We start from the raw sequence: 7,406 nt of genomic DNA, 5'->3' as shown, positions 1-7,406 counted from the left end.
ATGATGATATAAACTTTTAAGAGCTCTCCAAGACAATACTTAAGAGACTCAAAAGATTTTGGGTTGATGCCTAAGTTCCAAGTATGCTTCCTATTTATAATTATAGAATCACCCACCTTATACTAATCTTTCGATGTGGGACAATTCTACTATTTATATGTAGTATGTTCACCACACCTACTTATTTTCCAATGTGGGACAAAACATACTAAAAAGTACACAATTTTTCATATTAAGAAATACACCATCTTTAATATGTGCAAATAATATGAAATTTATACTCAAATGATACCATTTTTTACCACAAAGCTAATTATATTATTTTCATAATTTTTTTAACGATATTTTTTTGACAAATGAAATGTAAAAGTTTGATATAAAAATTGGAAATATCACTTGAATATAATTTAGGAAATATACATATTATAATAATTAAAAGATTTTCCACTTTATTTTTTACATCAAAAATTATACTTTCCTAAATTGATTTTTGATGATGTGGACGCTCTCAGATCGCTCGAAAAAACTCTCTTTTATATATATATATAGATTTTGCTAATAAACACCAATTTGCCAAAAAAATTCGTAAAAATAAGCCCAATCTAAAACAAATGTGTCATGTATAAGAGTTCTACAATTTAAAAAATAGAAGAAATTGATATAGTTTATAAATCGATGAGCTAGTCCTGTCAATTGCTTTTGAGCTAAAACTTTCTTAATTTATGAATAAACAATTTCTACTCCTTTGTCAATGTAGCCTAGATCCGTGTACATATCTAGTAACTTATAGAGTATGTTTTAACACATCAAATTCAAAGCTATTAATATAATGTTAATTAAGTTTCTAAATATGAATACACAAATGTATGTCCTATATTTCAAGATTTGGATTGAACTTTGTCAATAAGATTGTAATTTTGATTGCCGAAACCAAAAATGTAATTCCCTTACTTACAATTGGACATGATCTTAGACGCTAATCCGCCTTAAAACAACCGAAAAATAAATCTGTTATAAGAAGTAAATAAAAACGCGAAAAAGTAGGTGTTATACAATAAGAAGAACGTACAATAGTATATAAGTGGTGGGAGTTGACAGTTGTGATAATTTCACGAGAAGCTTACCCTTAGGTTGCACTTTCTCAACCACCTCAGTCCTCACATCAGTTATTATTATTATTAGAAGAAGAAATAAGGTAGGAAATCATAGTAGTGGAAAAGTACTCCATCCGTAATAGACATGGGAAGACCACCTTGTTGCGACAAAGATGGCATCAAGAAAGGTCCATGGACTCCTGAAGAAGATATCATTCTTGTCTCTTACATCCAACAACATGGTCCTGGCAATTGGAGAGCTGTGCCTACTAATACCGGTACTACTATACCACTCTTTATCCTAAAATCGGCCAACTTATTACCATTGTCCATTGGTCGTCTTGTTTGCTTATTATGTACTCCGTATATATTATCATATTTTCATGGCATTGGTTGTAAAATGAAGGTTTGCAAAGGTGCAGCAAGAGTTGTAGGCTACGATGGACAAATTATCTAAGGCCAGGGATCAAGCGTGGAAACTTTACTCCTCATGAGGAAGGAATGATTATTCATTTGCAAGCATTATTGGGTAACAAGTACGGACCACTTCCCTTCTACTTGTATTACTACTCATGTAGTCAGTCATGTCATGTCTATCATAATTTGCCTTCAAATTTGTTTGTTTTGTTATAAAAGTGGAGTTTCATATTACCGAAAATAAATTCTTAAATCACTAAATATTTCTATTACTCGTAGGTTTTACGCAACATTGTGTTTCTTAGTTATTATTGCCATGCTTTGGTAGCTTTGTGTATGTTGTTGGTCATTACTCATATATGTTGTAGATGCATGCTACTCATCTATGTACTATGTAGTACGGTTAATATTAACTATTTTCTTTGTCTCAATTATTTATTTTATAATTTTATTTTTCTATAATGGGTATTTAATAAAAAATAAACAAATAATTGGGACGGAATGAGTTACTTTTTTCGTTGCATGAAGAGAATGCATGGCCGGGTTAAAGGTCGCATTGGTTTAGATTATTTTCTCGTCATGGACGGATTTGTTTGAAACCTGCATTAGGTTAATGCGTTTGTAATATTATTATCAGATGGGCAGCCATTGCTTCATATCTTCCTCAAAGAACCGATAACGACATCAAGAACTATTGGAACACCCATTTGAAGAAAAAACTCAAAAGATTTCAACCCACTTCCCTTCAAGATCCACATAATATAGCAACAACTAACACCAAACCACCATCCTCATCAAATAACAAGGAATTTATTGACAGTGATCATCCTACACAACATTCCCCATTATCATCATGTTACGCCTCGAGCACTGAAAACATCTCAAGGCTCCTTGAGAATTGGATGAAGAACTCCTCTACTTCTAGGACCATAGCCATCAATGCTGACAGCAATGATATCGGTAATGGTCATGGCGAAACAATCTCACATGATCATGAAGAAGATGATTTTGGTAACAATGACAGTATTACCCCAACCATGACAAGTACTACTCCTATTACATGTCACACAATGGAGGGTAGAAATGTCAATGGAGCTGACAATAACATTGACGAAGATGATGAGCATAATCCTCCATTGAGTAGTTTTCTTGAGAAATGGTTTTTGGATGAAACTAATTCTTCTCGTCATGTTGCAGAGGATATGTTGGAATTACCCTCGTTTTTTTCACTGTGAAGGCACGGGCTTATTTTCTTTACCTTATTGATGAATTAACGAGTATTAATAGAATCCGTAAATTCTCATGGTAAACGGACACTTTTCGTCTATACTGTAAACGGGCCAAAATGTAGTCATATTAACGATAAAATGTGACCATTTTAACGATAAAATATTACTGTTTAGAAAATTGGTTTAGGAATATTTTATCAAAAAACATGGTTACATTTTGCTGTAAATGAAACACATTTAGTCCGTCTTAAACTTATGACAAAAAGTGACCGTCGTCATAAGAGAGATTTATTGGAATATTGTTACTTTGTTAGGTATCTTCCGTTGTGTGTTTTTTTTTTCTAAAATCTGATTAACTACATGGTGTCCCCAAAAAAGATACCATTTCCCTCAAATTGTAAAAATATTGTATTTTCTCTATTTCAGCAATAATAAATGCAATCATGTTAGCAGTTCTACCGTGCTTATAGAGAGGTAATAGGAGACCAGTAAAGTAAAGTAAAGTAAAATAAAATAAAATAAAATAAAATTGCATGAAGACATAACAAATATTTTAAGGTAACAAAAAGAACAAGAAATATAATGTTATTGCATAATACAAATGTTACTGTGTACATTATCATACTTTAATTTGCGTCATTAATTACTTACAGATCACTCTTCACTCATCAAAATAAACGTTTATTAAATTAGTAAATGAATTGATGATAATGGATGTACTAGCGTGAATGGAGTGAGTTATGGTGAAGTTAAATAAAAAGTGTTCGATGTGTGTAACTTTTTTTTTTTTTTTTTTTTTTAAATAAGACGCAAGATCACCCTAATTTGGGGAATTGAACTCGTGATACATCGTCACTATACCTTCACTTTAACCATTAAGCTAAGACTCTTTCGATTACTTAGCTTCATAGTGATTGTAAGGAGTTAATTTCCTATACTTTATTTTCTACATTATTAGTTAAGGTTTATTAACAGATTACTAGTGATAGCTAATTCGTCATGTATAATAAACAACCTTTGGAAATGTAAAATAAATTATTTCAATCATCTTGACGGTTGAAATTTTTATCTTAAAATGTCGTGAAAAATGCTAAAAAAATAGCTAATTCGTCATGTATAATAAACAACCTTTGGAAATGTAAAATAAATTATTTTCAATCATATTGACGGTTGAAATTTTTATCTTAAAATGTCGTGAAAAATGCTAAAAAAAATTATGAATTTTGTACATGATATCCTCGTGTTTTTCGATTTCTACGTGATACCCCTTGGTTTTTAAAAACACCAATGATACCCCTAGAATTTATAAATTGTTCACAAAATACCAGATTAATAAAATTTGAGCATTCTAACAGTTAATTTTAATAAAGAAAGTACATCTAAGATTAAGTAAACGGAATTTGTGATAATCATTCGACAAAGTATCGCCAAAAAATCAATAGAAAGTGCATAAATTAAACAAACAAAACAACGGATTAGAACATTTTGGGTGTTTTAGGATGTTTTTACTAAGTTTATGGATACCAAAGATGTTTTCAAAAGATGAGAGATACACGTAAAATTCAAAGAAACACGAGGGTAACATGTAAAAAAAACTCAAATATTTATTATTCCCACATTCTTAATCACTTATTTACCTTTAATAATAAAAAATATAGTTATAATTAATACTCCCTTCTATTCCGAATAACTATCCCATTTGTCATTTTCATCTATTCAAATAACTGTCCCATTTGCCATATTTGGACATGTTTTTTACTTTCCTACCCTTGGGTCTTTTCTTTATTTACCACCCAACCACCCTAAACCATCATATATATTCAATACTTTTCATTATTTAACCCCTATATTCTTACCCCTATACAATACTTTTCATTATTTTAACTTCTTTCCTTAATTTTCGTACCATTGTCCAAATGGGACAGTTATTCGGAATAGAAGGAAGTATAAAAGATTAAATAAATAATTTAAATGATAGGAAATACATGAAAAAATTCAAGCGAGGGCAAATAAGAAAAGTTCTAAAGGAAACTCGAAAATTTTGGAAAATATTAACTAGAAATATTTGAAATTTCTAATCGTCAGCGAAATCGAGCCGACCGCCCCCGCTACTTTACTAGCTCCCAAAGCTCGGTGAACCACAGAGTTTATTAATCATTTCCGAAATCAGAAATTAAAATAGTTGTAAGAAGGTTGTTTGAGGGTTGCATGGATGTGGTGGGAAGACAAGGAACGTCATGTAAAACAAGGAAGGAGGAGGATGAAAGTGTGCCCACACACATGAGTGGCGTCATTAATTAAGGTGAAAGCTCCGGTTTGCTATAAAGTCGTCTATTTTAATGCTTTGCCTTCAATTTCTACATTTATTTAATGATCACAACTTGTGATGTTAGTGCTTCGGATAGATGGATCACTTGCTATTCTCATTCGTTTCATTTATTTGTCCCCTCTCCCTTTTTGTGAGGTCTTCAGCTTGTGACCGGATTAGCCCGTCACAACTACTCACAAGTAAGACGCTTTGTCTTCTTTTTTTAGAATATTTTATGTGGTCTAAATTTAATTGTATGTGGGGTAGAGGATTTTGTGTGGTTCCAAATCAATTTCTTATTTCTTGTGCAAAGTGGAAGAGAGAAGAAATGAGTGATTAGGAGGGAGGAGATCGGATAATCGGATTCTCCAAAGTTTTTTGTTTGGGCCAAATTCTGCAGATTGGGCCAATCCATTAAGACCCTCAAGGTGGATTGGGCTGGATAACCTGGTGGCCTCAAGGAGCTCGTGAGGTGGAGGCAATCAGGCGGACTTCAAGGAGAATGAAGGGAGCCGGGTTTTAGTTAGCAAGTCGTGTGCTGGCGGCAGTAGAAGCCCAACGAATGCGGGTCTTTATCTTACTTACCATGCAATCAACCTAAACTTTACTAGGATTTGGGTCCTATATATATGGCGAAGAAAGGGAGATAGAACATTCATTCACACACATACAAACCCTACATATCGTACTAGCTAGATAGCCGTGCTGCCATCCTTGTATTCGTCCTCTATATTAAAAACTAGTGCAATCCTTAGAAGTGTATCGTCCCCTTCCCGCGGCCGTTTCTCACATTGGGTTTTCCGCGTCACTAAAGCTCTCGTGTTAATCTTTTATTTACGTCTCTATTTACATACGTGTCAACCATACAAACGTTACTAAATCCTCATACAACGCATAAGACCACTTTGACCTAGTTTAACCTAATTCGGTAGAAAAATACCAAAACAGTTTGGCGCCCACCGTGGGGCATAGTGGTCGTCATCGTTAATTACTCAATACGGAATGGACGGAAGCAAAAACGCATCATCAGCCGGGCCAGGAGGTAATCAACCGTTGATACCACCAAACCCTATCCAGAATCCAGCTTCAACGGCTCAAACTCAAGCACCCAGGCACACGTCGAGAGCCACACCCATGGCTAAGGTCACCTTACCTCCCAAAACTCCTACTATAGGAGCGCATTCCAAGTCGGATAAGGGATCAGGAGGCGTGAGTCTCACCCCGCCGCTGAGTCCAACACAAACTCTGCTTAGCGGCATGGACAATTTGCAGAAAGTAATGGAAAGTATGCGAGAAGACCAGAGGAAGGCAGAAGCCTAAGCAACGAGGAGGACACAGGGAGCTCTGGGCATAAATAGGTCTCCTTATGCAACAAGGAAGCATGCCATCGAGCACAGAGGCTGGGAACCAGGCCTCGGTAGTGGATCTCTCGCAGGGGGGCATCAGGCAACAGGAATCAACCACAGCAGATCCCAGCCGAGTTGGTTACCAAACTAGATTTGATAACAGTGCCACCAGAAGAAAGAATAATCCCTCAGGGGTTAGGATATCTAACACCAGATAGGTGGCAGCTTGCTAGAAGCGTAGAGATGGTACCAGGTAATATTCCAGATAATAATTTCGTTATAACTAACCAAATGCCTAGCACAGGATTTGTAGGCACTTCACAGGTAGGCTAGCGCCTGGAGGCACTCACAACGTCAACCCCCATGGATAATGGACATAGCCCAATCCTTGGGGAGCTATGGCCAGGAAGTAGTGCTCGGAATCGCAACGACCAAACCCGGCGGCACGCGATCTGGAGACTCGAGCGACCTAACGAACCAAAGCGAGCACCTAGAGCTAAGAGAGATGCTAAGTAGGGTCCCAGGGATGCCACCTCCAATCGACAAGGTGGGGCCTGATAGCTACGCAGATTCGCCATTCGTGGACGCAATATCGATTGTCGCCATGCCAAAGGGATTCAACAACCCCAACATGACTCTTTGACGGCACGACGAACCCCTTTAATCACGTGAGCCAGTACAAACAAAAGATGATGACAATAACGGCCATTGGGCAAGTAAAGGAAGCTTGCATGTGTATGGGGTTCAGATCAACATTATCGGGGCCCGCACTCCGATGGCTGGTAAGTCTACCTAACAGGTCGATATCCATATTTGCCGACTTGGTAAATGCGTTCACTCAGCAGTTTGCTAGCAGCTGGAAGCCACAAGAGCACGCTGGCGACTTATACCGAATAGTCCAAGGCGGCAACGAGACGATTGGGAAGTTCAACACCAGGTTCAATAACGAAAAGGTCGCAGTACGGGAATGCGATGTGTCGACAGCAGTGGAAGCATTCAGGAGGGGCTTGCA

General features: G+C 36.3%; 1 pseudogene; it reads left to right on the top strand.

Moving 5' to 3' along the window:
• Positions 1-1,142: 1,142 nt before the first annotated feature.
• On the top strand, positions 1,143-2,765 carry LOC141586760 (transcription factor MYB60-like; annotated as a pseudogene).
• The last annotated feature ends 4,641 nt before the right edge of the window (positions 2,766-7,406 follow it).

This window comes from Silene latifolia, chromosome 6 (genome assembly GCF_048544455.1).
Source record: "Silene latifolia isolate original U9 population chromosome 6, ASM4854445v1, whole genome shotgun sequence".
Classification (NCBI taxonomy): domain Eukaryota; kingdom Viridiplantae; phylum Streptophyta; class Magnoliopsida; order Caryophyllales; family Caryophyllaceae; genus Silene; species Silene latifolia.
Note: the sequence above shows the minus strand (reverse complement) of the source record. Positions and strands in the feature narration are given on the sequence as shown.